Raw genomic sequence first — 13,613 nt, forward strand, 5'->3', positions numbered from 1 at the left:
CTCCTTTACACGGTCCATTTGGATGCCAGCGGTAGAGATAATGTGGCCCAGGAAAGAAACTTGGGATACATGGAACTCACACTTCTCTATCTTGATGCATAGTTGACTCTGCACAAAGCGTCTCAGGACTTGGCGGACATGCAGGATGTGTTCTGGAAGGGTCTTGGAGAAGATCAGGATGTCATCGAGGTAAACAAAGATGAACCGATTCAACATATCCCTAAGCGTGTCATTGACCAATGCTTGGAAGACTGCCAGTGAGTTTTTTATTTTTATTTTATTTATTTCACCTTTATTTAACCAGGTAGGATAGTTGAGAACAAGTTCTCATTTACAACTGCGACCTGGCCAAGATAAAGCAAAGCAGTGTGACAAACAACAACACAGAGTTACACATGGAATAAACAAGCGTACAGTCAATAACACAGTAGAAAAAGTCTATATATAAATGAGGTAGGATAAGGGCTAAATAGTGGCTAAATAATTACAATATAGCAACTAAACACTGGAGTGATAAATGTGCAGAAGAGGAGTGGGCAAGTAGAGTAGTTTGATAGTGCCAATTGTGTGCAAAGCTGTCATCAAGGCAAAGGGTGGCTACTTTGAAGAATCTCAAATATAAAATATATTTAGATTTGTTTAACACTTTTACATTTACTGCATGATTCCATATGTGTTATTTCATAGTTTTGATGTCTTCACTATTATTCTACAATGTAGAAAATAGTAAAAATAAAGAAGGACCCTGGAATGAGTAGGTGTGTCCAAACTTTTGACTGGTACTGTATATATAAAAATCTCAAGCCTATTGAATAGACCCCATTCCAGTACACAACACACTGACGTCACGCAGAGATGTGCGCGACTCTTTGCTGCAGTAATACAGTTGTATTACTTCTAAACAAAATAACTTTTTACGGGTTCTCGTACACTTAAAATTATGTTTGGTTTCTTGCTTAAGATTATATTTGGTCGTGAATAACTATTTTGGATGAAGCCGTTGTTAGCTATAATGCTAATGCTCATTGACATAGGCTGTAGCAAAAGCTAGCCAAAGAGACATTTTATTGAAGTTCAAGTGTTTTAGAAGTATAATGCAGTTGATTTGCGATGATGACACAGACATTGTATTAAACAGGACATTCATACAAGCCTGAAAATTCAATTATAATCTAAAAGTAGTGTGAAATGCACTCATAAGCAACATATATATAGAGGCTTTTTTTGCTGGCATGCTATAAGAACTCACTGGTGTTCTGCTACCAACTTGCGCGCATCGCTCTTGGTGTGGCAATGTTTGCAAACACAGAAAGGAGTCTATATGAAATAGAGATATTTTTAACACACACAAAAAAAGCAATAAAACAAGAGATGATGCAAAACAACTGCATGTATCTCATGAAAGCAAAAATAATAAGAGAGCTATGGCTGATCCTGTAAAAAAAAAGCAGTGCCTTCAGAAAGTATTTATACCCCTTGACTTATTCTATTATTTTGTTGTGTTACAGCCTGAATTCAAAATAGATTTGAAAAAAAATACAAACAATACCCCATAATGACAAATTGAAAACATGTTTTTAGAAGTGTTTGCAAATTGTATGAAAATGTAATACAGCAATATCTCATTTACATACGTATTCACACCCCTGAATCAATACATCCCTGAATCAATATGTAGAAGCACCTTTGGCAACGATTAGAGCTGTGAGTCTTCCTGGGTAAGTCTCCAAGAACTTTCCACACCTGTATTGTGCAACATTTGCCCATTATTATTTTCAAAATTCTTCAAGCTCTGTCAAATTGGTTGTTAATCATTGCTAGACAACCATTTTCAGGTCTTTCCATAGATTTTCAAGTAGATTTAAGTAAAACTGTAAATCGGCCACTCAGGGACATTCTCTGTCTTCTTGGTAAGCAACTCCGGTGTTTTAAGTTATTGTCCTGCTGAAAGGTGAATTAATCTCCCAGTGTCTGGTGGAAAGCAGAGTGAACCAGGTTTTCCTCTAGGATTTTTTATGTGCTTAGCTCCATTCTGTTTCTTTTTTTTTAATCCTGAAAAGCTCACCAGTAATGATTATAAGCATACCCATAGCATGATGCAGCCACCACTATGCTTGAAAATATGGGGAACGGTACTCAGAAATGTGTTGTATTGGGTTTGCACCAAACATAACAGTTTGTATTCAGGACAAAAAGTGAATTGCTTTGCCACATTTGTTTTGTAGTATTACTTTAGTGCCTTGTTGCAAATACAAAGCATTCCTTCTTTTCACTCTAACAATTAGATTAGTATTGTGGAATAACTACAATATTGTTGATCCATCCTCAGTTTTTCCTATCACAGCCATTAAACTCTGTAACTGTTTTAAAGTCACCATTGGCCTAATGGTGAAATCATGTTCGGTAGCACGCCTGTATCTTTGTAGTGACCGGGTGTATTGATACACCATACAAAGTGTATTGATACACCATACAAATAACTTTGCCATGCTCAAAGGGATATTCAATGTCTGCTTTTTAAAAATTTGACTCATCTATCAATGCCCTTCTTTGTGAGGCATTGGAAAACCTCTGTGGTCTTTTGTGGTTGAATCTGTGTTTGAAATGATACATGGGTTGCCATAATTGCCATAATACATGGGTTGAATACTTATTGACTCAAGACATTTCAGTTTTCCAATTTTTTTGTTGGGTCTCCCGTTGCTGAACCGGATGGGAATTGCTGAACCGGAGAAGGCAAAGTACAGTACACAGTCAGAGATGTCAAATACACACTCGGCAACATTTCTTATCAAATGCATTAGCAAAGACGTGGTGTGGGTTGGTTGTGGCCTTGTACTCCACAGGGAGAAAGGGAAAGTAAGTGAGTTATCAAAGGCCAGTTTAGTCCTCATAGACCATTTCGTGGCCATTAATAGAAAATATTCACATGATTCCATTATTCACATACAGCTACTGTAAAGTAAACACATCATTTCACAGTAGCGTAAATATTCCAGGATACCTTCTCCACAGGTTGAGGTGGACTGCACCATTGTCCCTGGAATACGTCGTTGTGGTGGGAGTTAAAGTGGTTAAAGTGGTGGTCATCCCTGTTCCTTTTAAAGGTGGGTTCTCCCCCTGAATCACACAGGAATTGTCAACTTCACAATCTGGTAAGGGGAGAGCCACCCCTTGTTTCTAGGAAACCATACACAAAACGAATCACGTGGCCAAATATTTAGAAAGAGGTCATCATTTCATGGAGTCTGAAGGAAGAAACCACATGGAAAAAGAGATAACCAAGTTAGGTTAAAGAAATGTATTTTTGCAAAGACAAATTAATTTATTGTGTTATAGGTTTCATGATGCTTGTATCTAAACCAAAGTAGATAGTTAAGACATTTTATACATCAGTTGGGCTCTCTATAAGTTAAAATATGAGGTCCTAAACCTAACATGAATGTGTATCCTTGTAGTTGTGTGGGCTAATATAGTCAAAATTGATGCGTCGGGGTAAATTGTGCAATCTGGCCAGGGGCAAGTTGAGGTAATGGCTAATCAATATACCCCATACAAATGAAGATTCCATTTTGTATATTTTAAGCATAATATAGTGCATTCTGAAAGTATTCAGACCCCTTTGCTTTTTCCACATTTTGTTATATTACAGCCCTATTCTAAAAGGGATTCAATTGTTTTTTTCCTCATCAATCTCCACACAATACCCCATATTGACAAAGTAAAAACAGGTTTTTATAAATAAAACCTATTACAAAAATGGAAATATCACATTTACATAAGTATTCAGATCCTTTAACCAGTACTTTGTTGAATCACCTTTGGCAGTGGTTACAGCCTCGAGTCTTCTTGGGTATGATACTACAAGCTTGGCACACCTGTATTTGGGGAATTTCTCCCATTCTGCTCTGCAGATCCTCTCAAGCTCTGTCAGGTTGGATGGGGAGCGTCGCTGCACAGCTATTTTCAGGTCTCTCCAGAGATGTTCAATCGAGTTCAAGTCCCGGCTCTGGCTGAGCCACTCAAGGACATTGAGCGTTGTCTTGGCTGTGTGCTTAGGGTCGTTGTCCTGTTGGAAGGTGAACTTTCGTCCCAGCCTGAAGCAGGTTTTCATCAAAAACCTGCCGTTGAAAAACATCCACACAGCATGATGCTGCCACCACCATGCTTCACCTTAGGGATGGTGCCAGAGAAATTCTGGACCTCTGTCAGAGTGACCACCGGGTTTTTGGTCAGCTCCCTGACCAAGGCCCTTCTCCCCCGTTTGCTCAGTTTGGCCGAGCGGCCAGCTCTAGGAAGAGTCTTGGTGGTTCCAAACTTCTTCCATTTAAGAAGGATGGAGGCCACTGTGTTCTTGGGGACCTTCAATGCTGAAGAAATGTTTGGTACCCTTCCCAAGATCTGTGCCTCGACACAATCCTATCTCTGAGCTCTACGGACAATTCCTTCAACATCATGGCTTGGTTTTTCCCTCTGACATGCACGGTCAACCGTGGGACCTTATATAGACAGGTGTGTGCCTTTCCAAATCATGTCCAACCAATTGAATTTACCACAGGTGAACTCCAATCAAGTTGTAGAAACATTTCAAGGATGATCAATGGAAATAGGATGCACCTGAGCTCAAATCGAGTCTCATAGCAAAGGGTCTGAATACTTATGTAAATAAGGTATTTCTGTTTTTTATTTGTAATACATTTGCAAACATTTCTACAAACCTGTTTTTGCTTTGTCATTATGGGGTATTGTTATAGATTGATGAGGGAAAAAATGATGTAATCCATTTTAGAATAAGGCTGTAATGTAACAAATGTGGAAAAAGTCAAGGGGTCTGAATACTTTCCGAATGCACTGTATGCATAGTATTTTGAAGACACATCGCATTTATGTGATTAGACAAGTTAAAATGATGAAGAATGCCTTCCTCAGTTGGGTTCGCCCCCCTCTACACCTCAATTAAAGGGTTTTCTACCCAGGCGTAATGCAAGGCATTATCACTGGGATATGAGATTACACCAGGGCCTTTTTTAAAGTACAAAGTGTTATAAATGTGTCCCTTTGCTTACCCAGTCCCTGTGCTCAATTTAACCCATTTAACCTGTAAGTTGTGCCAAGAGACCCATTTTTTGGACAACCTGCTGTATGTTTTCAAAGCTGTTATGTTTGCATGCGTTCTGATTATTGCCAGGGATACACAACATCCTGAAATAAAGTAAAAGTCAAAAGTTTGGAGACACCTACTCATTCCAGGGATTTTATTTATTTGTACTATTTTCTACATTGTAGAATAACAGTGAAGACATCAAAACTATGAAATAACACATTTGGAATCATGTAGTAACCCAAAAACAAATCAAAAATATATTTTATATTTGAGATTCTTCAAAGTAGCCACCCTTTGCCTTGATGACAGCTTTGCACACCCTTGGCATTCTCTCAACCAACTTCATGAGGTAGTCACCTGGAATGCATTTCAATTAACAGGTTTGCCTTGTTAAACATTGATTTGTGGAATTTCTTTCCTTCTTAACGTGTTTGAGCCAATCAGTGTTGTTGTGACAAGGCAGGGGTGGTATACAGAAGATAGCCCTATTTGGTAAAAGACCATATTATGGCAAGAACAGCTTAACCTCTCTAGGGTAGGTGGCACCAAATCGTCCCACCTACGTAACAGCCAGTGTAATCCCGTGGCGCGTTATTCAAAAACCTCAAAAATGCAAAAACTTCAATTTTTCAAACATATGACTATTTTACACCATTTTAAAGACAAGACTCTCGTTAATCTAACCACACTGTCCGATTTCAAAAAGGCTTTACAACGAAAGCAAAACATTACATTATGTCAGCAGAGTACCCAGCCAGAAATAATCAGACACCCATTTTTCAAGGTAGCATATAATGTCACATAAACCCAAACCATAGCTAAATGCAGCACTAACCTTTGATGATCTTCATCAGATGACAACCCTAGGACATTATGTTATACAATACATGCATGTTTTGTTCAATCGAGTTCATATTTATATCAAAAACCAGCTTTTTACATTAGCATGTGACTAGCATGTGACTAGCATTCCCACCGAACACTGCCGGTGAATTTACTAAATTACTCACGATAAACGTTCACAAAAAGCATAACAATTATTTTAAGAATTATAGATACAGAACTCCTCTATGCACTCGATATGTCCGATTTTAAAATAGCTTTTCGGTGAAAGCACATTTTGCAATATTCTCAGTAGATAGCCCGGCATCACAGGGCTAGCTATTTAGACACCCAGCAAGTTTAGCACTCAGCAAAGTCACATTTACTATAAGAAAAATGTTATTACCTTTGCTGTCTTCGTCAGAATGCACTCCCAGGACTTTTACTTCTATAACAAATGTTGGTTTGGTTCAAAATAATCCATAGTTATATCCAAACAGCGGCGTTTTGTTCGTGCGTTCAAGACACTATCCGAAAGGGTAAATAAGGGTGACGAGCATGGCGCAATTCGTGACAAAAAAATTCTAAATATTCCATTACCGTACTTCGGAGCATGTCAACCGCTGTTTAAAATCAATTTTTATGCCATTTTTCTCCTAAAAAAGCGATAATATTCCGACCGGGAATCTGCGTTTAGGTAAACAGACGAAAGAAAATAAAGCATTCGGTCGACTCGGGCATGCGCCTAAACCCATAGTACTCTGATTCGGCCACTTGCCAAAAGCGATAATGTGTTTCAGCCAGAGGCTGCCTCGATATCGTTCAGCTTTTTCCCGGGCTCTGAGAGCCTATGGGAGCCGTAGGAAGTGTCACGTTAGAGCAAAGATCCTCAGTCTTCAATAAAAAGAGCCCAGATGAAACACAACTTGTCAGACAGGCCACTTCCTGCATGGAATCTTCTCAGGTTTTGGCCTGCCATTTGAGTTCTGTTATACTCACAGACACCATTCAAACAGTTTTAGAAACTTTAGGGTGTTTTCTATCCAGAGCCAATAATTATATGCATATTCTAGTTACTGGGCAGGAGTAGTAACCAGATTAAATCGGGTACGTTTTTTATCCGGCCGTGTCAATACTGCCCCCTAGCCCTAACAGGTTAAATAAGCAAAGAGAAACAACAGACAGTCATAACTTTAAGACATGAAGGTCAGTCATTGTGGAACATTTCAAGAACTTTGAAAGTTTCTTCAAGTGCAGTCGCAAAAACCATCAAGTGCTATGATGAAACTGACTCTCCTGAGGACCGCCATGAGACCTTTATTTAACTAGGCAAGTCAGTTAAGAACAAATTCTTATTTACAATGACGGCCTACTCCGGCCAAACCCAGCCGACGCTGGGCCAATTGTGCGGCACCCTATGGGACTCCCAATCATGGCCGGATGTGACACAGCCTGGATTTAAACCAGGGACTGTCGTGACACCTCTTGCACTGAGATACAGTGCCTTAGGCCGCTGCGCCACTTGGGAGCCCTCTGCTGCAGAGGATAAGTTCATTAGAGTTACCAGCCTCAGAAATTGCAGCCAAATAAATGCTTCACAGAGATCAAGTAACAGACACATCTCAACATCAACTGTTCAGAGGAGACGGCGTGAATCAGGCCTTCATGGTTGAATTTCTGCAAAGAAACCACTACTAAAGGACACCAATAAGAAGAAGAGACTGGCTTGAGCCAAGAAACACAAGCAATGGACATTAGACAGTTGGAAATATGTCCTTTGGTCTGATGAGTCCAAATTGGAGATTATTTGGTTCCAACCACCATGACTTTGTGAGACGCAGAGTAGGTGAACGAATGATATCCCTATGTGTGGTTCCCACCATGAAGCATGGAGGAGGAGGTGTGATGGTGCTTTGCTAGTGACACTGTCAGTGATTTATTTAGAATTCAAGGCACACTTAACCAACATGGTTACCACAGCATTCTGCAGGGATACGCCATCCCAACTGGTTTGCGCTTAGTGGGACTATCATTTGTTTTTCAACAGGACAATGACCCAACACACCTACAGGCTGTGTAAAGGCTGTTTGACCAAGAAGGAGAATGATGGAGTGCTGCATCAGATGACCTGGCCTCCACAATCACCAGACCTCAACCCAATTGAGATGGTTTGAGATGAGTTGGTCCGCAGAGAGAAGGAAAAGCAGCCAACAAGTGCTCAGCATATGTGGGAACTCCTTCAAGACTGTTGGAAAAGCATTCCAGGTGAAGCTGGTTGAGAGAATGCCAAGAGTGTGCAAAGCTGTCATCAAGGCAAAGGATGGCTACTTTAAAAAATAAAAAATATATTTTGATTCGTTTAACACTTTTTTGGTTACTACATGATTCCATATGTGTTATTTCATAGTTTTGATGTCTTCACTAATATTCTACGATGTAGAAAATAGTAAAACTAAAGAAAAACCCTTGAATGAGTAAGTGTGTCCAAACTTTTGACTGGTACTGTATATGTAAACTCAGCAAAAAAGAAACGTCCTCTCACTGTCAACTACATATATTTTCAGCAAACTTAACATCTGTAAATATTTGGATGAACATAACAAGATTCAACAACTGAGACATAAACTGAACAAGTTTCACAGACATGTGACTAACAGAAATTGAATAATGTGTCCCTGAACAAAGGGGGGGTCAAAATCAAAAGTAACAGTCAGTATCTGGTGTGGCCACCAGCTGCATAAAGTACTGCAGTGCATCTCCTCCTCATGGACTGCATCAGATTTGCCAGTTCTTGCTGTGAGATGTTACCACACTCTTCCACCAAGGCACCTGCAAGTTCCCAGACATTTCTGGGGGGAATGGCTCTAGCCCTCACCCTCCGATCCAACAGGTTCCAGACGTGCTCAAAGGGATTGAGATCCGGGCTCTTCGCTGGCCATGGCAGAACACTGGCATTCCTGTCTTGCAGGAAATTACGCACAGAACGAGCAGTATGGCTGGTGGCGTTGTCATGCTGGAGGGTCATGTCAGGATGAGCCTGCAGGAAGGGTACCACATGAGGGAGGAGGATGTCTTCCCTGTAACGCACTGCGTTGAGATTGCCTGCAATGACAACAAGCTCACTCCGATGATGCTGTGACATATCGCTCCAGACCATGACGGACCCTCCACCTCCAAATCGATCCCGCTCCAGAGTACAGGCCTCTGTGTAATGCTCATTTCTTCGACGATAAAAGCAAATCCGACCATCACCCCTGGTGAGACACAACCGCGACTCGTCAGTGAAGAGCACTTTTTGCCAGTCTTGTCTGGTCCAGCGACGGTGGGTTTGTGCCCATAGACGACTTTGTTACCGGTGATGTCTGGTGAGGACCTGCCTTACAACAGGCCAACAAGCCCTCAGTCCAGCCTCTCTCAGCCTATTGCGGACAGTCTGAGCACTGATGGCAGGATTGTGCGTTCATGGTGTAACTCTGGAAGTTGTTGTTGCATCCTGTACCTGTCCCGCAGGTGTGATGTTCGGATGTACCGATCCTGTGCAGGTGTTGTTACACATGGTCTGCCACTGCGAGGTTGATCAGCTGTCCGTCCTGTCTCCCTGTAGCTCTGTCTTAGGCGTCTCACAGTACAGACATTGCAATTTATTGCCCTGGCCACATCTGCAGTTCTCATGCCTCCTTGCAGCATGCCTAAGGCACGTTCACACAGATGAGCAGGGACCCTGGGCATCTTTCTTTTGGTGTTTTTCAGAATCAGTAGAAAGGCCTCTTTAGTGTCCTAAGTTTTCATAACTGGGACCTTAATTGCCTTCCGTCTGTAAGCTGTTAGTGTTTTAACGACCGTTCCACAGGTGCATGTTCATTAATTGTTTATGCTTCATTGAACAAGCAAGGCAAACAGTGTTTAAACCCTTTACAATGAAGATCTGTGAAGTTATTTGGATTTTTACGAATTATCTTTGAAAGACAGGGTCCTGAAAAAGGGACGTTTCTTTTTTTGCTGAGTTTAGATAGCTTTATTAGAAATAATATTATATTTCCCTTGATGTAGTGATGCTGAATGTAAAAAGAAAAACTCAACACACCCCACTCTCCCCTGCACATAAAAAAAATATAGCTACTGTTTTAAAAGTACAGTCAGATTTGGTTGGTGGGCCCCCCACCTTGCGTCAAAACATTTTAGTGGCCCCCCTCTTCACGGCGGAGAGAAACATTTATGTTTTAAAGCCAATTTCCTGCAATTCTACACATTTTGCCATGGGGCGTAGAGAAAATGTTGCAGTTTTAAAGCACGTTTTCAACAATTCTACACATATTTGCTCAATTTACCCCATACCCAGCATAAGTTGTGCCAAGAGACCACTCTTTGGACAAGCTAAGTTTTCAAAGCTGTTATATGCTGCTCAAAAAAATAAAGGGAACACTTAAACAACACATCCTAGATCTGAATGAAAGAAATAATCTTATTAAATACTTTTTTCTTTACATAGTTGAATGTGCTGACAACAAAATCCCACAACAATAATCAATGGAAATCCAATTTATCAACCCATGGAGGTCTGGATTTGGAGTCACACTCAAAATTGAAGTGGAAAACCACACTACAGGCTGATCCAACTTTGATGTAATGTCCTTAAAACAAGTCAAAATGAGGCTCAGTAGTGTGTGTGGCCTCCACGTGCCTGTATGACCTCCCTACAACGCCTGGGCATGCTCCTGATGAGGTGGCGGATGGTCTCCTGAGGGATCTTCTCCCAGACCTGGACTAAAGCATACGCCAACTCCTGGACAGTCTGTGGTGCAACGTGGCGTTGGTGGATGGAGCGAGACATGATGTCCCAGATGTGCTCAATTGGATTCAGGTCTGGGGAACGGGCGGGCCAGTCCATAGCATCAATGCATTCCTCTTGCAGGAACTGCTGACACATTCCAGCCACATGAGGTCTAGCATTGTCTTGCATTAGGAGGAACCCAGGGCCAACCGCACCAGCACATGGTCTCACAAGGGGTCTGAGGATCTCATCTCGGTACCTAATGGCAGTCAGGCTACCTCTGGCGAGCACATGGAGGGCTGTGCGGCCCCCCAAAGAAATGCCACCCCACACCATGACTAACCCACCGCCAAACCGGTCATGCTGGAGGATGTTGCAGGCAGCAGAACGTTCTCCACGGCGTCTCCAGACTCTGTCACGTCTGTCACATGTGCTCAGTGTGAACCTGCTTTCATCTGTGAAGAGCACAGGGCGCCAGTGGCGAATTTGCCAATCTTGGGGTTCTCTGGCAAATGCCAAACGTCCTGCACGGTGTTGGGCTGTAAGCACAACCCCCACCTGTGGACGTCGGGCCCTCATACCACCCTCATGGAGTCTGTTTCTGACCGTTTGAGCAGACACATGCACATTTGTGGCCTGCTGGAGGTCATTTTGCAGGGCTCTGGCAGTGCTCCTCCTTGCACAAAGGCGGAGGTAGCGGTCCTGCTGCTGGGTTGTTGCCCTCCTACGGCCTCCTCCACGTCTCCTGATGTACTGGCCTGTCTCCTGGTAGCGCCTCCATGCTCTGGACACTACGCTGACAGACACAGCAAACCTTCTTGCCACAGCTCGCATTGATGTGCCATCCTGGATGAGTTGCACTACCTGAGCCACTTGTGTGGGTTGTAGACTCCGTCTCTTGCTACCACTAGAGTGAAAGCACCGCCAGCATTCAAAAGTGACCAAAACATCAGCCAGGAAGCATAGGAACTGAGAAGTGGTCTGTGTTCCCCACCTGCAGAACCACTCCTTTATTGGGGGTGTCTTGCTAATTGCCTATAATTTCCACCTGTTGTCTATTCCATTTGCACAACAGCATGTGACATTTATTGTCAATCAGTGTTGCTTCCTAAATGGACAGTTTATTTCACAGAAGTGTGATTGACGGAGTTACATTGTGTTGTTTAAGTGTTCCCTTTATTTTTTTGAGCAGTGTATTTACATGAATTCTGATTACTTCCAGGGATACACAGCATCCTGAAATATATGTAGATATCTTTGTTACAGCCCTTGACTAGTGATGCTGAATGTAAAAAAATGCTCAACACACCCCACTTTCCAATACACGTAAAAAGAAACAGAGCTACTGTTTTAATCGTTGTCAGATTTGGTTGGTGGGCCCCCCACGTCACGGCAAAACATTTTAGTGGCCCCTCTCTTGATGGCAAAGAGAATTTTAAAGTACATTTCTTGCAATTCTACACAATTCTACAATTCTTCTTTTGTCATGGGGCATAGAGAAAATGTTGAATTTTTAAGCCAATTTCCTGAAATTCTAGAAATGCCCCCATAGAGCTGGGGGAATTGTTTGCAGTTTTTAAGCAAATTCCCTGCAATTCTTCACATCTTCCCATGACTTTTGCCCCACCTGTTTTGAGCCTCAACTTTCTAGCAAAAAAAAAAATATGTGTAGAGTATATATTATCATATTAGATTTTGTTGCATGTCTTGGTTGTTGTTTTGGCGTTGATTCGTGTGACATATCAGTTTGCAAACAATGTAAAAACTATATTTTCCTTGAGTTACAAACATGGTTTCTTTCTTGATTAAGCCTGCTCCAAAATTAAGGTGTTTCAGCCTAGCTCATTGCTTTATATGGTGGAGGGGCATTCAGTGAAAATACAGAGCGTAGGCATTGGTCATCTTTTCTAGTTGCGCAGTGATTGGCTCAGTGTTCTGTCACTCATGGAACACTATGTCGCCACCGAATCTACAGGGAGAGCTAGGCAGTTCAAGCCCCCTTGGGTGCTGACATAGATTTAATTTTTGGAAGTGCCTGTCCAAGAAGGCACAAGATCATTGGCCACAGATAAAATGATGTCAAATCACGTTATATCTTCTGTAGCTTTGATTGGACTGATCATGTCAACATCATACTTTCACAATCTAAGCTAGACAAGTAGTCATAATCATGAATGACTTTGACAATCTACTGGCAAATCCTTTTCAATCCTTGTCATATGTAGAGAAATTATAGATAAAATGTATCGGTGCTCATCGGCCATTGGACATAAACATTACACATCAAGTCGGAAATCGCAAAGTCAACAATGAGTGGTTTGGAAGGAATCAATGGCTAACTGCAAGCGCCGCAAAGCAATCACTATTTTGCTTCCCCTGCCTGTTATTCGGTGGAGAAGGTGTGTGGTCCAAGTCTGGCTTTAAGGGTTTAAAACATCTGTCTGAAAGGGTCTCTTTTCCAAGCTTAAAAAGATTAACATTCACACGCAACACATGGGCCAGAAAAGGTTGACTACATGCTCCCGAGTGGCGCAGCGGTCTAAGGCACTGCATCTCAGTGCTAGAGGTGTCACTACCCTGGTTTGATCCTGGGCTGTATCACAACCGGGCGTGATTGGGAGTCCCATAGGGTGGCGCGCAATTGGCCCAGCGTCGTCCAGGTTAGGGTTTGGCCAGGTTAGGTAGTCATTGTAAATAAGAATTTGTTCATAACTGACTTACCTAGTTAAATAAACACGACTTCTGACGCATTGAAAACAACAGGAAACTTGGAACTGGGTAATCTCAGACTTCAGTGAGTTCAAGACTCAGGCATTATTGACTCTGTTTCCATGTCCTGACGCTGCTCCTGTTTTTGTATTGTTCATGTTCTATTAAACTCTCCAATACACCTGCTTCCTGACTCCCATTATCTAC

Source organism: Salmo salar, chromosome 10 (assembly GCF_965601325.2).
Source record: "Salmo salar chromosome 10, fSalSal1, whole genome shotgun sequence".
Taxonomy (NCBI): Eukaryota; Metazoa; Chordata; class Actinopteri; order Salmoniformes; family Salmonidae; genus Salmo; species Salmo salar.